The sequence below is a fragment of the Arachis ipaensis genome, chromosome B4 (assembly GCF_059453495.1).
Source record: "Arachis ipaensis isolate K30076 ecotype BB chromosome B4, ASM5945349v1, whole genome shotgun sequence".
Lineage (NCBI taxonomy): Eukaryota > Viridiplantae > Streptophyta > Magnoliopsida > Fabales > Fabaceae > Arachis > Arachis ipaensis.
This window is the reverse complement of record NC_142439.1, coordinates 102,267,582-102,289,815: the sequence shown is the minus strand read 5'-3', so window position 1 is coordinate 102,289,815 and position 22,234 is coordinate 102,267,582. Positions and strand designations below refer to the sequence as shown.

The 22,234-nt window shown below is 38.8% G+C and overlaps 1 pseudogene; it reads right to left on the bottom strand.

Moving 5' to 3' along the window:
* Positions 1-476: 476 nt before the first annotated feature.
* LOC148568606 (uncharacterized) lies at positions 477-1,971 on the bottom strand (annotated as a pseudogene).
* Positions 1,972-22,234: the final 20,263 nt, after the last annotated feature.

The following is a 22,234-nucleotide window of genomic DNA, read 5'->3' as shown; positions in this document are numbered from 1 at the left end:
GATATTGTATAAGCTATTTTACTTCAAAACTATGTATGTCTGTATATACTAGTCGGCTTAAACTCCGCGGGTTGCGGCTAGTACTTTATGACTATTCTACTTACATATCCATATACATTTTGTTATCTTGTATCTATATCTTTTGCCTCGATTAGTGTAGCTTCGTGTGAACGTTTTGCGCTTTTGAAACTCTGAGATTCGAGCTTATTCCTTCATCGGGCTTCTAGAATTATTATTCCTTTCTATATATATTTATGTATAAGCCTTAGGATTGTCGTGACCTCTGATTAACCTTTGGTTTACGGCATGAGGTAAGGCTTAGGGTAATTAGGGTGTTACAAATGGCCTATGAAGTTGGTTGCCCCATCTTGCATCAATAATATCCCAAATAGGTATGTAACTAAAACATAGAAAAATTAATAAATTAGTTACAAAATAAAGAATATTATTCGTGCATTAATAAAATAAAAAAATAGTTAGGCAGTTTTCCTTGAAATGCATCTCGTATTTTCTCCTTTGTATTTTTTTATTTCTTCATAAATAAATCTCATTACCGGCTTTTCTTCTGAATCCACCATACGAAGCACATGAAGAAAAGGGTAGACAACCCTCAAGAAAATCACCACCTCTTTCCAAAACATCTTATCCAACACCACACTTGTAATTATTTTTCCATATTTTGTCTTTAAAAAATTACTAGAAGTCCATTGATCAGAAAGAAACATTCTTATTAAGGAAGCTTTGTTGTCATTGAGGCATCCCAAAGTAAGGTAGAAAGTTACAAAACGGGTTATACCTGGCCTCACCAAATATTTTTCTTTGGTGTGGATGTGTAGTAGTGAAATGAGAGTTGTCCTAGCATATATGTATGTAGTAATCGTTCTATCTCTATAAATCTTTTTCTTTGGTGTGGATGTGTAGTAGTGAGTGTTGCTTTTTTTCTCCAAGTCTTCTAACATTAAGTCAATGCAATGTGCTGCGCAAGGCGTCTAAAACAACTTTTTCCTCTTTTTTATTAGCATTTCTCTTGTAGCTTTGTAATTAGCCACATTGTCGGTGACAACTTGAATGAGATTTTTTTCACCAAGCTCTTCAACCACATCGTCTATCATTTCAAAAAATTTGTCAGCTGTCTTAGTAATATGAGAGGCATCAATAAATTTCAAAAACATAGTCCCTTTAGGACTATTAACCAAAAAAATAGGATGGTCCGCCTTCTCTTATTTGTCCAACCGTCAGTCATTATTGTACAACCAACTTGCTTCTAATATGTTCTATGTTCCTCTAGTGATTGTTGAACAAGTTTCACGTATTTCTTCAAAAGAGGAACCCTTAATTCATGGTAGGAGGGTGACTTGAATCCTATTCCATATCTTACAGCCTTCTCAAACATTCTGGTGTATTCCTTGCTCCTTGATACGTTGAAGGGGATACCATTATTGTAGAAAAAAGCACCAATCTCTAAGCATACTTCCTCTCTCAAATTCTTCTTAAATATATTGTTGATTGTTGATTGAGTACTAATGCACGTTTTCTTGAATATGTTGCCCTCCAATTCTTTTTTCTTTCTTTTTTCAGCAGCAGTGTCACCTTCCACAGTAGCTCTAGCTGGATTTGCTCCACCCATATTTGTTTTCTTGATCAAATTCACTTGCAACCCACTCATAACATCCCACATTTGTTTTTTGACTTCATCAGTAACAGTTGTACAAGTTCCAACATTTTTTTGAGTTCCCGCTAAGTGGTATTTCAATCTATAAACTCCTCCTGAAAAAATCTTATGACCATATTTGCATTGTATTTTTTTCCATCTTCTCCAACAGATATCCCATGCTCCCATCCTACATAAGTTCTACTTCCAAGAGCATTCTAAACAACTTTTTTTTTACTAGTAATTCCAGTTGTACTTTCTAATTGAGAAGTTGGATTGTTAGTCAGATTTTCACTTGCATTAGCTTGATTTGCCGCCATTTCTATTAAAAAAAATTAAACAACAAATATTTAAAAATCAGTTTAATATCACATAAAAATTTTATAATTTAACAAAAATTACAAAATTATGTTTAATGCCAATTAGAACTATCCAAGTTCAACAACAAAGTTCAACAATCCAATCTAAACAAAAAATATTAGCATAACAAAAATTTAAGAATTGTCTTTAATGTAATAACAACAATTTAACCATTCATTTAAAAGAAATTCAACAAAAAATTCAATAAAGCATTTTAAGTAATTCAGAACAAAATAGAGCAAAGCAATTTTTTTTTCTAAAAGATTCAATTATTTATTTCAGTTTAGTTCAACTCATAATTTATCAATTCTTAGCATTAGCAATATTATACATACAATAGGGAAAGTAACCGAATAAAAGAATAACAATTTATAAATTCTTAGCATGTATAGCAATATTCCTAGATATCTTATCATTTCTCACTTTTTATTTGGTGGTACAACCAAAGGTATCAGATTGTTTCCAAAGTTTTCTAAAGAGCACTTTGCTTATTTGTTCTTATTCTCACTATTTCTTATTTTTCTTTCAATAAAATACAATCAATATGAATTCTGAACCTCTATTTAGGCAGAATTACTTCTCTTTTAGTTTACAGGTTTTATTATTTCTTTTTAATTCACACAGTGCCCTTTAAATTTGACACTTCATGTCTTTTATGTGTTGATACTTGATAGAAAACTCTATCCTAATAGCAGAATTTTTCTTAATGAAATTGCACCTTTGTTTAAAAGAAATACTAAATTAGACTTCATTCTTTAATGCAAAATAAAGATGATTGAACTATCCTTAATTAAAAAGCAACCGAGGCATATCAAGTGGTAACTATTAAAATAGGCTAAGAGGTGAAATCAAGGAAAAATGAGCCTTGACTTTCACAATAGGAGTTTCATGTTCCATATCTAAAATGAACCAACTAAATAAAAAATAATTCAAAGATTATTTAATAGATAAAGCAAAAACAGCATACAATAATAATATCTTTAGATTACTAAATCATTAAAATTGCAGATCTCAAAGAAGAAAAATCAATAAACAATACAAAAGCTATATAATATACATACAGACATACTGATATGAAATACATGCTTGCAATAAACATGAACAGATAAGTTAACCTCCATTTAAAAACCTACTATAATTCGCATAAAACCATATTCCAAATTGAACTATATAATCAATCTGCAATATAATCAGTAAGCCAACAAATGTAAGACCCGGTTAATTAATGGCTAATTAACCCATAAATGAGAATTTATTCTAGAAAAGCCAAAAATGTTATTTTTATGGCTTAATATGATAGAGGAGATTGGGACGAGAATTTCGGTACCAATTTTATAGAAATCGGACCAAGATTGGACCGAACGGGCCAAACCGGTCCAACCGAACCCAAAGTGGGCCCTTGCCCCAACTAAATTAAACCAAAACCCTAGTTTTCAGCACTCTCTCTCCTCACTTATCACTCAAACACGCTGAAATTGGTATGGAGGGGGGAAGAACACTCTCTCAAGTTCTCTCCCTTGGTTGATCTTTAAACCACCATAACTTTTGATCTAGAGCTCTGATTGCCGCACCGTCTGCGGCCACGCGTTCACCGCGGAGAGCTCTACAAAACCCATACAATCAATCTTGAGGTAAGCCACGTTTTGCTCTTCGAAATTCCAGCCCTTGTTTTCGAGTTTCATGGATGAAATGTTGAGATTTTGGGTTCTTTGATGTTATAGGACGCAACTCTCCTGAAGGAGAAGATTAATCTTGTCTCCTTGGACCTTGAGTATGGTAAAATTCTCAACCCTAGTGTAATTTGTTGTTCTATGATGTTTGGGTATTGAGATGTTGTGTATGGATATGATGATTGTGGCTTAGGTTGTGTATATGTGAATATTGGAGCTCAATTGGTGATTTTGGAAAGCTTGGAAGAGGGTTTTGTGTGATAAAATCTGTTCTTGGAGGTATTGAGACCTTGAGAGCTTGTGGACAAGTGGTTGGAAAGTGCTTCGGTTGAGCGTGGGAAATTGGCTAAGGTATGGTTTCGGTTTCCCGTATCTAATATGTAATGTGGTAGGAAATACTTAGCTAGCGGCCCTAAGATAGGCATTGAATTGTTGATGATGTTGAATGGTTGAGACATATGATGTGATCATATATGTGATTATGAATATTGATGCCTTGATTGTGTGATATATGAGAAATGCATGTTGTGATATATGCTTGATGGATGATTGAGGTTGAATTGATGGGTGATACCATGTTGATGGTGAGTATGATGTTGATTATGTATAATGATGGTTGATTGGAAATGGTATTATTGGAAATTGGGGTGAGGGAGGATGTATGACATGATATTGTGTTTGTCCTTTAGCCATTTGATTGAGAAGTGTTAAAAGGGTTGGATGGTGATTTTGGGAAATTTGGTAAAATGTCAATGTGTGAGTTGAGGATGGCTTGATGTTGATTTTGGTACATTTTGATTGATTTCAAAGAGAAGGGATGAAATTAGCATGTTTTGATTGATTTTGAAAAGAGTTAAAAGTGGCTTGTTTTAAAAATGGCACTTTATGGTTTTGTATGAAAATACGATTTTTGGGCATACTTTGACGGGACATAACTTGGACTACGGATCTCTGATTTGTACCAAATCTATTTAGAAATGAAATTGGATCCAGGATGTTCATGCCGTTCAAAGAACGGGTGAGAAACGATTTAAAATGAGAAAGTTATGTCCGTCGGAAGATTGGGGGTTGAATCTGTAAATTCTGCAGCTTTTAACTTAGAAAATTTTTAGCAGAATGACCCTCCGCGCGTAGGTGTACTTGGCGCGTACGCACCGTTCTTCGAGAAAGCACCATCCACGCATGCGCGTGGTGTGCGCGGGCGCGTCGATGCGCTGTACCAAATGCCTAGCCATTTTCCGGAGAGTTGTGCCAGAGTTGTGCCAGTTTTGTGCCTGGGGCACAACAGCACCCACGCGTACGCGTGGCTGACGCTTGCGCGTCATTTGGCTAATTTTCAATCCGCGCGTTCGCGCGTATGACGCTTGCGCGTCGATAAGTTTTAAGGCCATCCACGCGTGCGCGTTGAGTGCGCGTACGCGTGGCCCTGTTTTCATCCCAAAGTTGATTTTTGAGTTTTAAAAGCCAAATTTCATACTTCTAAGCCTCCGATCTTACCACTTATGTCTTGAATCATTATGATATGCCTAGCATGAGAAAAAGGGCTAGTGAATGTGGTAACTTGCGAGTGAAGCAAGGGGAAAAATGAATGATCATTAAGGATCAAAGATGATTATGTGAGATGCGGAGGATGGCGGTGGAAGTGCTTGTTGTGTCATGGGCCGAAGGGCCGTAATTGTTAATGAATTGGCTGGTTATGGATTTAACCGTGAGCCGGATGGCTAGATTATTGCCGTGTTACGGTAGAGCCATGATTATGGCTAAGTATAAATGCATATATGCTGTTGAATAAATTGTGAATGTTTGCACTTCCACCATCGGAGATGAGGGTTTCCCTGGGAGGAAGCAGCGGCTAGCCACCACGTGCTCCAGGTTGAGACTTGAAGCTCTTTTGACCCTATGTCGTAAGTGTGGCTGGGCACTGTTAAAGGCCCGGATGAGCTCGCCCCCGTAAATATTCACCAGTGAGGGTGATGGATATGGATCATGATTATGATCAAGTTTATGATGAGTATAACTCGAGTTGGGGATGCGCGATAGAGGGACAGTCCAATGGTTAGCTACCAGGACTTGTCGGGTTGGCTCTATAACCGACAGATGATATCATCAACCACTAGGGACAAGCATGCATCATAAGCATATTACATGAATTGTTTGAGATTGCCTATTTGACTGCATATTACTTGCTAATTGTCTAAATGCCTTATTCGTTCCTATTTGTGAATCTCTTGTCTAATATAACTGTGTTTGCTATTTTATACTCCTGCTGGTGGTTGGGAGGTTTGAAGGAATTGAAAAGAAAAGTATTAGTTAGACTGAAGGATCTTTAGTCAGTTGCCACTTACGGTTTAGTTTGTTTATAAGCTTTGATATTATCTGGAGGAAGTTCTAGGATTGCCTTCGGCTTTTCTCTATTATTATGTATTATATATGTGGAAGCTGTTACCGTGCTAGGGACCTCTGGTTCTCACCCATGCAGATTTTGTGGTTTTCAGATGCAAGACGCGAGGCTTCTCGTTAAGGCATGCTGGAGACTTCTGGATTAGCGAAGATCCTTTGTTCTCGGGATTCCGTCTTGGTTTATATATCTTGTTTAGATATGTTTATCTCCGTTAAATAATACAAACTGTGATGACTCCTTCTAGAGGGGATTTTGGAGAATAGATTTCTGTATTTGTGTCCCTTTGGGTTTCCTTTGGGGTTTTCCTTATTTTATTATTTGTATATATTGCTATGCTCAGATCGGTTATCTTTGCAGCCGGATTTTGAGTCTTGATATTCCTGTTTTTGACACTCTTTGTATATATATGATCTTGCGTTAGCTTATCCTTTGCTCGTTACGTTATCGATCGGAGTGTTGCGCGTTCGAGTTACGGTTTTTGTTTACCCCTTTTTCTATAAAGGCTCCTAGTTATAATCAATTATTCATACTACTATACGTACTAAATTTTGGTTTTAGAGGTCGTAATACCTTGCCATCTCTGAATTATGACTTAAGCATAAGACTCTGTATGGTAGGGTGTTACATTATGGTATCAGAGCAGTTCATTCCTGTAGAGCCTGAGGAATGGACTGACTATGCTTCTGTGCATTCTCTGTATGTGTGTTATATGCTGTTAGTATATCTACTTGATATAATTGGCATAAACGTTCATGAGCATACATTTGGGACTTTGAAGCACTAGACTTCCGATATTGGACTGATCAACTTAATATCGATTGTTTGGTGTGTATAGGAATCAGATGGTGCCTCGTGGACGCGGTAGAGGTCGTGGGAGGAGTCGTAATAATGCTCGTGTACCGGAGAATAACCCTAATGACCCGGTGAACTTTATGACTGCGCTGGAGAACATGGCTGCTGCTATGCAAGCCACTACTGAGGCTCTTGGTCAACAGATGAACAACCATGGTAATGACGGAGGTGGAGTTCAGAGCCCGATGACACTGGCGAACTTTTTGAAGGTTAATCCCCCGAAGTTCAAGGGAACTACTAGCCCGACTGAAGCCGATACATGGTTTCAGGCTATGGAACGAGCACTGCAAGCGCAGGTGGTACCTGAAGGGCAGCGTGTGGAGTTTGCTACCTATTTGCTCACTGGTGAAGCGTCGCATTGGTGGCAGGGTATCCGACGCCTTCTGCAGCAGGGTGATGATTATATCACCTGGGATGTCTTCTAAGAGGAGTTCTATAAGAAGTACTTTCTGACTTCTGCTAGGATGGCCAAAGAGCTTGAATTGTTGCAGCTGAAGCAGGGTACTATGTCCGTATCTGAGTATACTGACAAGTTTGAGGAGCTGTTCAGATTCTCTCGTATGTGTCAAGGGACTCCGGTGGAATATGAGGAATGGAAGTGTGTTAAGTACGAAGGAGGACTCCGGAGCGATATTTTCGGTTCGGTGGGGCCAATGGAGACTAGAACTTTCTCTGAGTTGGTGAACAAGTGTAGGGTTGCTGAAGAGTGTGTGAAGAGGGCAGCCACTGAGAAAGGAAGTCACAAAGGATCATTTCCACATAACCGAGGGAAGAGTTTTGCACCTAGAGGTCCGCCTTTCAAGAAGGGAGGTTCCTTTAGGAGGCCCAACAACAACTACTCCCAAGGAAAAAGGTTTGGGAAGCAGCCTCAGAATGATCAAGCTTGTACTAGGTGTGGAAGTCACCATCCGGGAGTACCATGCAAGGCCGGATGGGGTTTGTGCTACAATTGTGGAAAGGCGGGGCATAAAGCCGCAAGTTGTCCGGAGCGGCAGAAGCAAGGTGCTGGGAAAGCACAACAAACTGGTCGGGTGTTCACCACCTCAGCTGTGGGTGCAGAGGGATCCGAGACACTCATTCGAGGTAACTGTGAAATGGCTGGTCAAACTTTAAATGCTTTATTTGATTCGGGAGCATCGCATTCATTCATTGCATTTGAGAAAGCCCATGAGTTAGGATTGAAGATCGTAACCTTAGGTTATGACCTAAAAGTGTATAATGCTACCCATGAGGCCATGGTAACTAGGCTAGGATGCCCGAAAGTTTCGTTTAGGTTCAAGCAGCGTGATTTTATCCATAATTTAATCTGCTTACCGATGATCGGTCTTGATCTTATCTTGGGATTGGACTGGTTATCTGAGAACCATGTCCTGCTTGATTGTTCTACAAAGTCAGTGTACTTTATGCCGGAAGATACGGAAGGGCCAGTCGTGGTGAATAATTATTACTTAAATTCGATGATGGTGAACTGTTCGGGAATCGAATGTCAGGGTATCCTGTTGTTAACCGCTGGTGTTTCGGGTGATGACCAAAGGTTGGATCAGGTTCCGGTAGTGTGTGAGTTTTTGGAAGTGTTTCCCGATGATATTGAGGAATTTCCACCTAACCGAGAGGTCGAGTTTGCTATTGAATTGGTGCCTGGGGCGGGACCAATCTCAAGTGCTCCTTATAGAATGTCACCGTTAGAGATGGCCGAGCTAAAGTCTCAGTTAGAGGAATTGTTGGGTAAGAACTTTATCCGACCAAGTGTTTTCCCGTGGGGTGCTCCAGTGTTACTGGTAAAGAAGAAAGATGGAAGTATGTGGCTCTGTGTGGATTACAGGTAGCTGAACAAGGTCACCATAAAGAATAAGTACCCATTGCTGAGAATTGATGATCTCATGGATCAATTACAAGGAGCTGGGGTTTTCTCCAAGATCGATTTGCGATCCGGTTATCACCAGATAAGGGTGAGGGGTGAGGATATCCCTAAGACCGCTTTCAGGACTCGTTATAGTTATTACGAGTACACTGTAATGTCTTTTGGGTTGACGAACGCTCCTGCAGTATTCATGGATTACATGAATAGAGTGTTCCGTCCGTTTCTGGATAAATTCGTTGTTGTCTTCATTGACGACATACTAATTTACTCCAAGACTGAAGAAGAGCATGTGGAACACTTGAGGACCGTATTGCAAATTCTAAAGGAGAAGAAACTCTATGCGAAATTGTCTAAGTGTGAGTTTTGGAAGGATGAGGTAAAGTTTTTGTGTCACGTGGTAAGTAAGAAGGGAATAGCCGTAGATCCAACTAAGGTGGAAGCTGTGATGGATTGGAGGCAACCAACCACAGTAACTGAGATAAGGAGTTTTCTGTGTTTAGCTGGCTATTATCGAAGGTTCATCAAGGGCTTTTCGCAATTAGCTTTGCCGTTGACAAAGTTAACCCGCAAAGACACCCCGTTTGTTTGGACTCCTGAGTGCGAGGAGAGCTTTCAGGCATTGAAGAAGAAGTTAACCACTGCACCTGTGTTAGTGTTACCTGAGCCGAACGAGCCTTTTGAGGTATACTGTGATGCCTCACTAAAGGGTCTAGGGTGCGTGCTGATGCAGCATCATAATGTGGTGGCTTATGCCTCACGACAGTTGAGACCTCATGAAGTTAGTTACCCTACGCACGATTTGGAACTCGCTGCGGTTGTGTTTGCCTTGAAGGGGTGGAGGCATTATCTCTATGGGGTTAAGTTCCAAGTCTTCTCCGATCACAAGAGCTTGAAATATCTCTTTGATCAGAAAGAGCTTAATATGAGGCAGAGAAGGTGGATGGAATTATTGAAGGACTACGACTTTGAGTTGAATTACCATCTGGGAAAGGCGAATATAGTGGCGGATGCGTTAAGTCGGAAGTCGTTATATGCGGCTTGGATGATGCTTCAAGAGGAGAAGTTGCTCAAGGGATTCGAGAGTCTAAAAATTGGTGCTCGAGAAGTATCTGGAACCTTTTGTTTGAGCCAATTAGAAATCTCGAGTGATTTTAAGTCCGAACTCCTGAAGGCTCATGAAAATGATGAAGCGTTATGGAAGGTGTTACCTGCTATCGAACAAGGAAAACAGTGGAGAGTGTTGGAAGAAAAAGATGGGTTATGGAGATTCAAGGGTAGGATCATTGTGCCGGATGTTGGCACTTTGAGGCAAGATATCTTAAAGGAGGCACACAAAAGCGGATTCTCCATTCACCCGGGAAGCACTAAGATGTACCATGATTTAAAGGCGATATTTTGGTGGCCAGGTATGAAGAATGATGTGGCGGAATATGTTTCAAAGTGCTTAACTTGCCAAAAGGTAAAGATTGAACATCAAAGACCTTCTGGGATGTTGCAACCTTTAGAGATTCCGCAATTGAAGTGGAAAAGTATTGCGATGGACTTTGTGTCGGGATTGCCAAGGACTAGGACTGGTTTTGATGCTATCTGGGTGATTGTGGACCGACTGACTAAGTCAGCTCACTTTTTGCCCATTCGGATGACTTACACCCTTGAGGAGCTAGCTCGGTTATACATAAAGGAGATTGTGAGACTCCATGGTGTACCTGCTACTATAATCTCTGATAGAGATCCTCGTTTCACTTCGAGGTTCTGGGGTGCATTTCAGAAAGCTTTTGGAACCCGATTAAGCTTGAGTACAGCTTACCATCCTCAAACAGATGGTCAATCTGAGAGGACGATCCAAACCCTAGAGGATATGTTGAGAGCTTGTGTTTTGGACCAACCGGCGAGTTGGGATCGGTATATGCCGTTAGTAGAGTTTGCATACAATAATAGTTACCATGCGAGCATCAGAATGGCTCCGTATGAGGCATTGTATGGAAGGAAATGTCAATCTCCGCTATATTGGTATGAAGCTGGAGAGAAAGGCTTGTTGGGGCCGAAAATGATAGCTGAGACCACTGAACAAGTTAAGAAAATCCGAGATAGGATGCTTACGGCGCAGAGTCGCCAGAAGAGTTACGCCGATCAGAGGCGGAAGCCCTTAGAATTTGAGGAAGGAGATCATGTTTTCCTTAAGGTTACTCCAACCACAGGAGTAGGTAGGGCGATTAAAGCAAAGAAGTTGAATCCTCGATACATTGGTCCATTTCAGATCCTGGAGAGGATTGGGCTGGTGGCGTATCGGGTGGCTCTACCACCTCATCTTTCGAACCTGCATGATGTGTTTCACGTGTCGCAGCTTCGGAAGTACACTCCTGATGCTAGCCATGTATTAGAACCTGAATCGGTTCAGTTAAGAGAAGATTTGACGCTTCCAGTGGCTCCAATCAGAATCGATGATACTAGTATCAAACGGTTGCATGGAAAAGAGGTTTCATTAGTCAAAGTGGCTTGGAGTCGAGGCGGTGTTGAGGAACACACTTTGGAACTTGAGTCGGTGATGCGAACGGATTATCCACACTTATTCTCAGGTAATTGAATTTGAATTTTGTGGGCAAAATTCCCAATTAGGTGGATAGAATGTAAGACCCGGTTAATTAATGGCTAATTAACCCATAAATGAGAATTTGTTCTAGAAAAGCCAAAAATGTTATTTTTATGGCTTAATATGATAGAGGAGATTGGGACGAGAATTTCGGTACCAATTTTATAGAAATCGGACCAAGATTGGACCGAACGGGCCAAACCGGTCCAACCGGACCCAAAGTGGGCCCTTGGCCCAACTAAACTAACCAAAACCCTAGTTTTCAGCACTCTCTCTCCTCACTTATCACTCAAACACGCTGAAATTGGTATGGAGGGGGGAAGAACACTCTCTCAAGTTCTCTCCCTTGGTTGATCTTCAAACCACCATAACTTTTGATCTAGAGATCCGATTTCCGCACCGTTTACGGCCACGCGTTCACCGCGGAGAGCTCTACAAAACCCATACAATCAATCTTGAGGTAAGCCACGTTTTTCTCTTCGAAATTCCAGCCCTTGTTTTCGAGTTTCATGGGTGAAATGTTGAGATTTTGGGTTCTTTGATGTTATAGGACCCAACTCTATTGAAGGAGAAGGTTAATCTTGTCTCCTTGGACCTTGGGTATGGTAAGATTCTCAACCCTAGTGTAATTTGTTGTTCTATGATGTTTGGATATTGAGATGTTATGTATGGGTATGATGATTGTGGCTTAGGTTGTGTATATGTGAATATTGGAGCTCGATTGGTGATTTTGGAAAGCTTGGAAGAGGGTTTTGTGTGATAAAATCTGTTCTTGGAGGTATTGAGACCTTGAGAGCTTGTGGACAAGTGGTTTGGAAGTGCTCTGGTTGAGCGTGAGAAATCGGCTAAGGTATGGTTTCGGTTTCCCGTATCTAATATGTAATGTGGTAGGAAATACTTAGGTTAGCGGCCCTAAGATAGGCATTGAATTGTTGATGATGTTGAATGGTTGAGATATATGATGTGATCATATATGTGATCATGAATATTGATGCCTTGATTGTGTGATATATGAGAAATGCATGTTGTGATATATGCTTGATGGATGATTGAGGTTGAATTGATGGGTGATACCATGTTGATGGTGAGTATGATGTTGATTATGTATAATGATGGTTGATTGGAAATGGTATTATTGGAAATTGGGGTGAGGGAGGATGTATGACATGATATTGTGTTTGTCCTTTAGCCATTTGATTGAGAAGTGTTAAAAGGGTTGGATGGTGATTTTGGAAAATTTGGTAAAATGTCAATGTGTGAGTTGAGGATGGCTTGATGTTAATTTTGGTACATTTTGATTGATTTCAAAGAGAAGGGATGAAATTGGCATGTTTTGATTGGTTTTAAAAAGAGTTGAAGGTGGCTTGTTTTGAAAATGGCACTTTATGGTTTTGTATGAAAACACGATTTTTGGGCATACTTTGACGGGACATAACTTAGACTACGGATCTCTGATTTGTACCAAATCTATTTAGAAATGAAATTGGATCCAGGATGTCCATGCCGTTCGAAGAACGGGTGAGAAATGATTTAAAATGAGAAAGTTATGTCCGTCGGAAGATTGGGGGTTGAATCTGTAAATTCTGCAGATTTTAACTTAGAAAATTTTTAGCAGAATGACCCTCCGTGCGTAGGCGCACTTGGCGCGTACGGGCCGTTCTTCGAGAAAGCACCATCCACGCGTGCGCGTGGTGTGCGCGGGCGCGTCGATGTGCTGCACCAAATGCCCAGCCATTTTCCAGAGAGTTGTGCCAGTTTTGTGCCTGGGGCACAAGAGCACCCACGCGTACGCGTGGCTGACGCTTGCGCGTCGTTTGGCTAATTTTCAATCCGCGCGTTCGCGCGTATGACGCTTGCGCGTCGATGAGTTTTAAGGCCATCCACGCGTGCGTGTGGAGTGCGCGTACGCGTGGCTCTGTTTTCATCCCAAAGTTGATTTTTGAGTTTTAAAAGCCAAATTTCATACTTCTAAGCCTCCGATTTCACCACTTATGTCTTGAATCATTATGATATGCCTAGCATGAGAAAAAGGGCTAGTGAATGTGGTAACTTGCGAGTGAAGTAAGGGGAAAAATGAATGATCATTGAGAATCAAAGATGATTATGTGAGATGCGAAGGATGGCGGTGGCAGTGCTTGTTGTGCCATGGGCCGAAGGGCCGTAATTGTTAATAAATTGGCTGGTTATGGATTTAACTGTGAGCCGGATGGCTAGATTATTGCCGTGTTACGGCGGAGCCATGATTATGGCTAAGTATGAATGCATATATGCTGTTGAATGAATTGTGAATGTTTTCACTTCCACCATCAGAGATGAGGGTTTCCCTGGGAGGAAGCAGTGGCTAGCCACCACGTGCTCCAGGTTGAGACTCGAAGCTCTTTTGACCCTATGTCGTAAGTGTGGCCAGGCACTGTGAAAGGCCCGGATGAGCTCGCCCCCGTAAATATTCACCAGTGAGGGTGATGGATATGGATCATGATTATGATCAAGTTTATGATGAGTATAACTCAAGTTGGGGATGCGCGACAGAGGGACAGTCCAATGGTTAGCTACCAGGACTTGTCGGGTTGGCTCTATAACCGATAGATGATATCATCAGCCACTAGGGATAGGCATGCATCATAAGCATATTACATGAATTGTTTGAGATTGCCTATTTGACTGCATATTACTTGCTAATTGTCTAAATGCCTTATTCGTTCCTATTTTTGAATCTCTTGTCTGATATAACTGTGTTTGCTATTTTATACTCCTGCTGGTGGTTAGGAGGTCTAAAGGAATTGAAAAGGGTAGTATTAGTTAGATTGAAGGATCTTTAGTCAGTTGCCACTTACGGTTTAGTTTGTTTATAAGCTTTGATATTATCTGGAGGAAGTTCTAGGATTGCCTTCGGCTTTCCTCTATTATTATGTATTATATATATATGGAAGCTATTACCGTGCTGGGGACCTCTGGTTCTCACCCATGCGGATTTTGTGGTTTTCAGATGCAGGACGCGAGGCTTCTCGTTAAGGCATGCTGGAGACTTCTGGATTAGCGAAGATCCTTTGTTCTCGAGATTCTGTCTTGGTTTATATATCTTGTTTAGATATGTTTATCTCCATTAAATAATACAAACTGTGATGACTCCTTCTAAAGGGGATTTTGGAGAATAGATTTCTGTATTTGTGTCCCTTTGGGTTTCTTTTGGGGTTTTCCTTATTTTATTATATGTATATATTGCTATGCTCGGACCGGTTATCTTCGCAGCCGGATTTTGAGTCTTGATATTCCCGTTTTTGACACTCTTTGTATATATATGATCTTGCGTTAGCTTATCCTTTGCTCATTACGTTATCGATCGGAGTGTTGCGCGTTCGAGTTACGGTTTTTATTTTACCCTTTTTCTATAAAGGCTCCTAGTTATAATCAATTATTCATACTACTATACGTACTAAATTTTGGTTTTAGAGGTCGTAATACCTTGCCATCTCTGAATTATGACTTAAGAATAAGACTCTGTATGGTAGGGTGTTACAACAAAGATGGGCAATACAAATTTAACCTACAACATATGAACATAATCAATAATAAACAAGCACAACAATAGATTGAACATTGAAGAGGATAAAAATAAAAAAGGTCTTAACTTACCTGAACTACCAGTGAAGTTGAGGAGAATAACAGCAAAAATCCAGATTCCAGAGCTAGAGCGGTAGAGCCAGAGAAGCAGAGACAAAGAGACAGAGCCAGAAAGTCTCGTAAATTGCAATCGCAAAGTGACGCTCACGCAGTCCAGCAACCACCAGTCTGATTCAACAACAATGGCAACAAACCTTCGGCCGAGTCGGTGACACTCCAAATTGGAGATTTTGGTCGCGCAAAATTCAAACTTCAGAGGGATAGAGAGATAGAGTTAGAGAAAGTCAGAGTGAGAGACTTGAGAAAGGTAAAATTTTGAAATTTTGGCCATGGAGATAAACTGTAAAGTGAGAAAAGTTAAGAGATTAGAAAATTTACTGCCAGTCTTCTAGGGCTCCTCCATCGTCCATAGTCTTCTATTCAGATTGGACCATTGAGTTGGATTGTACTGCAATCAGGGCCAAGAAAAGAGCTTCTTCAATCTTGAACGCAACATCGCGGCAAAACAGCGCTTCTGGTGGCTCTGCATTTTTGCATGGCGATTCCACACGATGCAACTTGGTTATGGATGAGAAGCAAGATGCAGAAATGTGAAATCATGCGTTTTCACGAGTTGAAACACAATTTTGACTACCTTGCTTATAACATTATATATATATAATCTTTATTGTTGGTTTTTGATATTTGGTTATTTTCTTTATATTTGACTCTTGTGTTGTGGTTATATGGAATTATGAGACTTTGAGTGGCATTAATCTTTTAATTTATGTATTTTTTAAAATTTATATTAGAATATATTTATATTTAATTTATTTAATTTTGCTATTGTACTATCAGTTTGTATATTTAAATAATATTATAATACTTTAGATGGTGTTATAATTTATATTATTAATATATTTTTGTATGTTCATTTATAATTTTATATAATCATTGTTGAATCAGTTGAATTTTTAAACTGGTAAACCAATAACTAAAATGATTTCATGGCTGGTTCGATTTTTAAAATCTTATTGTATTTAGGTGTGCTCTGAAAAAATATTTTTTATTATTATTTTTTATTAAGAAAAATTAAAAAGTGAAACACGCATATCAGATAAGTATCATTGAATGTTTTGTCCATAATATATCCAACACATAAACATAATAACTTAATGAAGTATTTTTTTTTATATATTATAAGAGAATTTAAATTGTAGACGTTTTTGGTTTGGAATTAAATTTTTAATATTTTATGATATTTTTTTCAAAAATAAAAATAAAATCAAGATATTAAAATAATAAAATAAAAGTTTCTTTTTTTATTTTTTCTTATGCAAATGTAAACCCGACATAACTTAGCATCACACAATATGGACACTGGCTTTGAACCATGGCCTGCTTACAGAAGCATAATTTAGGCCTAAATAATAAGGCCACAGTTGCTAGTGCTCCAATAAAGCTTGTTAATTTGAATACGTAGTTTAAAACAATGTTGATTATTTGTTTAGAGAAAAGTTCTTTTCGGCTATGAACTAGCATGGTCCAAATTAAATTGTTGCAATATGGTTACTGATAAAATAAGTTAAATTCAACCAAATTAAGGATTGGAGGCAGGATAGCTAAGTTTTGGTGGGCTGATGCTAGCTGAAAAGGAGAAAGGTATCCATTGAAAAAGTTAAAGTAAATTGTGTAAAAGCAAATGAAATGGAGGCTTGGGCTTTAGGGAACTTCAATGCCAAAATTTAGCACACTTAGCAAAGCAAGCTTGGAGGGTAATTGAAAATTCAAAAACAATTTGGGTGAAAGTATTAAAAGCTATCTATTTTGCTGAATCTAATTTTTGGGAGGCAAATATAGGTAGGGATGCATCTTGGGCATCGAAGAGCTTGGTTATAGGAAGAAATTTTTTTAGAAAAAATGGTAGATGGTGCGTTGAAAATAGGGAGAAAATCATGATTTTGGAGGACAATTGGGTTCTTGAAATGGGGAGGGTTCAAGCTAATATAAATAATTCAGGTCAAAGAGTAAGGGAGTTACTTCATGAAGAAGGGGGTGGAACGAGAAAAAAGTCATTAATATTTCCACCAAGTATTATTGGAAAGATCTTACAGACCCCAGCAAGTTTTATTCGAAGGAAGGATCGGTTATTTTGGCCATACAGATAGAGATGTGATTTATACAATAAAAACTAGCTATCATTTGGCAAAAAAAAAAAAAAAGGAAAGGGACAGGGAGATAGCAACCACAAGTGAAGACATGAGGGATATTTAGAAAGAAGTTTGGAGGATGCAAATACCTCCTAAGATCCTTTTTTTTTTTCTATGGAAAGCCATATAGATATAATTCTAGTGAACAACAATATTTTTAAAAATATTACCAAGAGCCCTATATGTCAAATTTGTAGGAAAGAAAGGGAGACCATTGACCATGCGCTTCTCCTCTGCCCATGGACTAGAGCCACATGGTTTGGAGCACAGAGTCAATGTATTCTAACATTAGAAAATGTCACTTCTTTTAGTGCATCAATGTTATAGATGTGTATGAAGATAAGGCAAGAAGGAAAATAGGACACTGAGATTTTAGGGAGTAAGATGGGTTTTATGTGTTGGGAAATATGGAAAACAAGAAATTTGTGATTTTTCAAAATGAAAATATTTGTCCCAGCTCTATTATTATCAGGGCAAGTACTATGAAAGCAAAGTTCAAACGGGCAACATAATAGGAGAATAATCCGCAACAACAGCAGAACAAATCATAATCAAATACAGACAGAAGAAATACTAATAAAAGGAGAATTACCTGGAGACCTCCACCAGGAAGTTGGCTTAAAGTGAACATGGACATGGCTTTCAGAAAGGAGTCATCAATAGGAGCAACTGTGGTGGTTATCTGGGATAATTTAGGCAATCTTCTTACGGGAACATCCAACAAGGGATGGTACTCTTCCAGTCTAACAGTAGAAGCAGATGCAATGAGAAAAGCTTTAGTTTTAGCAAAGAATTTAAATATAAACTATCTCATAGAATATGATACACTACAAAAAAATGTTGAGTACAGTCAAATTTAGCGTCGAATATTAGCGGCGAGATTTTCGTCGGATTTACCGTAAGATTAGGTAGCAAATTCATAAGACAAAAATATTACTGTCGGAATACCAATTTCGACAGTAACGTCAACGGTAATATTTGGAGGGAAAAAAATTTTTTGGCGTGCCCACTACTGTTGGATTTACCGGCGGGAAGATCTGACAGTAATAAAGTTTAGTGAAATGCTGCGTTTTGGGTACATGGAAAATGTTACCGTCAGATTAATCCAACGGTGAATCCGATGGCAACAATGCCCTAAATGAAAGTGCGGAAGTAGTCTCCCCCATTTTGAATTTCACACACTCTCTCTTCATCTCCACCTTCTCTCTCATCACCGCCACCACCTCCGTTCCCTGCCCCCTCCTGTTGCTGCCGAGAGCATCGCCATTGTCACCTCTCCATCGTCACCACCCCTCTTTCTTCTTCTTCTTCTTCCCATGCCTCTCTCTCTCTCTCTCTCCTTCGCAGTCACCACCATCTGCCGCCAACACCATCTTCAGTCACCACCATTTGCCACTATAGCAACTTTGACGGCCACCACTGTAACATCCACGTCTTCCCTTATTTATGCTATTCTTCATTATAGGTTCAATGAACAACTCTTTTTTCAATTCATTTAATTTTAGTTTAATGTAGTTTAGGTTTGACTAAAATTTTAATTTTATTTTTGAATTGGTTTCAAAGTTTGTTCACTTTAGTTTTCTAATCTTAATGTATTTAGGTTGATTATATTAGGTTATATTCAATACATTAGATTTTGAATAGTTGAAGTATTTGAAATTGTCTAATTATGTTAATTATTGCGTTGATAATTGTTTTGCTGAGAAATTGTTGTTGAGATTATTTGATAAGTGTTTAATTTTTATTTAATCTAGTTTAGGTTTGAGTAGAATTAGAATTTTAATTTTGAATCGGGTTTCAAAGTTAGTTCAGGTTAGTTTTCTAATCTTAGTGTATTTAGGTTATTGCTGAGATTGTTTGACAATTTTTTAATTTTAGTTTAATTTAGTTCAAATTTGAGTAGAATAAGAATTTTAATGTTGAATCAGTTTTGAAGTTAGTTCAATTTAGTTTTCTAATCTTAGTGGATTTAGGTTGGTTAAGTTATGTTTGATTTAATGCATTAGATTTTAAATACTTGAAGTGTTCAAAATTGTCTAATTGTGTTAATTGTTGTTAATTGCTGCATTGATGACTGTTTTATTAAGAAATTGTTGCTAAGATTGTTTGATAATTTGATATATGCAGACATGAAGACAGGAAGAGGTGCTGCTAATCAGGCTGCTGGTCGTGGTTGTAGCTGTGGTCGGGGTAGAGGGAGTGTTTCTTCTGGTACCCTGGGACTTCTGGATCCTCTCCCTCTATTCCAACCACCCCAGTCATGCCACATGTTACGGGTTTAGCGGACCAACCATTCATCATGGTCCTTAAGCCCAACTACGTGCCTCCGTCCACGGCAGTGACACCGCCTCAGATCGCTCAACAACCCGCATCCATGACGACGCCAACTCCAGTGACGGATGCTGCGGCCCTAGAGTCTAGCCACAAAAGTGAGGCACCAACTGATGCCCCTCCACCACCTCCCAATACACGGTTACGCATTTGGCCTGATGGCGGTGATACAGAGCCAAACATCAGTTCATAATTTCTTCTCAGTAAGAGAATCGCTTCGTTGCAATTATAGTTCCAAACCAACAATCGGCCCGCATCAAAGTTTAATTTTGGTTGTCACAAGTTCAACCCAATAAAAATAATCGAGAGTATTACTCCTGGGTCGTTCTTCCTAGGAATTGCAATCGAATGCCCAATTATTGGTTATGGAATCAAGTGGGTTAATGATAAGGCAAGAAATTAAATGGCAAGAATTTAAATGACAAGAAAGTAATGAAAACAACGAAAGATGATAAATGCTAAAGAGGCATTCATGGAAAGGATTGAGAATCAAGGTCTTCTATCCTAGTCATTAATCAAAACACAATAATTACAAAGAGTTAAGCCTATTATGTTATCTCCAACATTGGAAGAAGATCAAGTAGGCCTAGTCAATCCCAATCCATAAGTAGCATCAATGGAAACAAGATTAACAAACAACTCTAGATCACCAACATAAATCGGGTATTAATGACTCAAGATTACCAAGCTTCTCTTTCTAAGCCAAGAATGCTCAAAATTCTACTCTAAAACTAAGCCAAGCATTTTATCAAACACTTAGTGTGCATAAAAAGAAAAGTATGTTAAATTGCATGAATAATAAAATCTAAAGCTATTGATGAGCGGATAATTTATATGCTTTTTGGCACTGTTTTTAGTGTGTTTTTAGTATATTTTAGTTAGTTTTTATTATATTTTTATTAGTTTTTATTTAAAATTCATTTTTCTGGACTTTACTATGAGTTTGTGTATTTTTCTATGATTTCAGGTATTTTCTGGCTGAAATTGAGGGACCTGAACAAAAATCTGATTCAGAGGCTGAAAAAGGACTACAGATGCTGTTGGATTCTGACCTCCCTGCACTCAAAGTGGATTTTCTGAAGCTACAGAAGCCCAATTGGCACGCTCTCAATTGCGTTAGAAAGTAAACATCCTGGGCTTTCCAAAAATATATAATAGTCCATACTTTTTCCGAGATTTGATGGCCTAAACAGGTGTTCCAAGTTAGCTCAAGAATTCTTGCGTTTAACTCCAGAACTGGCACAAAAGCTGGAGTTAAACGCCCAAACTGGCATAAAAGCTGGCGTTTAACTCCAAGAAAAGTCTCTACACATGAAAGCTTTAATGCTCAGCCCAAGCACACACCAAGTGGGCCCTGGAAGTGGATTTTTACACTAAACACCCTAGCTTACTCATTTTCTGTAACCCTAGGTCACCAGTTTACTATAAAAACTACTTTTAGTGATTCATCTTGTACCTCATGAAACTTTACACGTTTCATATTGTATTCTCTACGGCATGAGTCTCTAAACCCTATTGTTGGGGGTGAGGAGCTCTGCTGTTCTTCATGAATTAATGCAATTACTACTGTTTTCCATTCTATCACGCTTGCTTCTATTCTAAGATATTCATTCGCACTTCAACCTGATGAATGTGATGATTCGTGACACTCATCATCATTCTCACCTATGAACGCGTGCCTGACAACCACCTCCGTTCTACCTTAGATTGAATGCATATCTCTTAGCCTCATGATTCAGATCAGAGTCTTCGTGGTATAAGCTAGAATTATTGGTGGCCATTCCTGAGATCCAGAATGTCTAAACCTTGTCTGTGGTATTCTGAGTAGGATCTGGGAAGGGATGACTGTGACGAGCTTCAAACTCGCGAGTGTTGGGCATAGTGACAGACGCAAAAAGATCAATGGATCCTATTCCGACATGATCGAGAACCGACAGATGATTAGTCGTGCGGTGAAAGCGCATTTGGAACATTTTCACTGAGAGGACGGGAAGTAGCCATTGACAACGGTGATGCCCAACTTAAAGCTTGCTATGGAAGGAGCCTTTCGTGCATGAAGAAGAAGATAGTAGGAAAGCAGAGATTCAGAAGACAAATCATCTCCAAAGCCTCAACCTGTTCTTCATTACTGCATAACAAGTATTTATTTCATGTTCTTTTACTTTTTACAATTAAATCTGAGAATTATTGATATCCTGACTAAGAGTTACAAGATAACCATAGCTTGCTTCAAGCCGACAATCTCCGTGGGATCGACCCTTATTCACGTAAGGTATTACTTGGACGACCCAGTTCAGTTGCTGGTTAGTTGTGCGGAGTTGCAAAAGTGTGATTGTAATTTTGTGCACCAAGTTTTTGGCGCCGTTGCCAGAGATTGTTTGAGTTTGGACAACTGACGGTTTATCTTGTTGCTTAGATTAGGAATATTTAATTTTTATTGGTTTAGAGTCTTTTATTTGAGTTTAGTTTCATATTTTAAGTTTGGTGTCAATTGCATGCTTTTATTTTCTTTTAATTTTTCGAAATTGCATGTCCTTAGTTCTTTCTTGATTTTTAAAAATTCTAAGTTTGGTGTCTTCTTTGTGTTTTCCTTTAATTTTTCGAAAATTTGTGTTTGATTTTCTAAAAATTTTAAGTTTGTTGTGTTTTTGTGCTTTTATTTACTAAAAAAATTTTCAAAATTTTGTTCTTGGTGTTCATCTTGATCT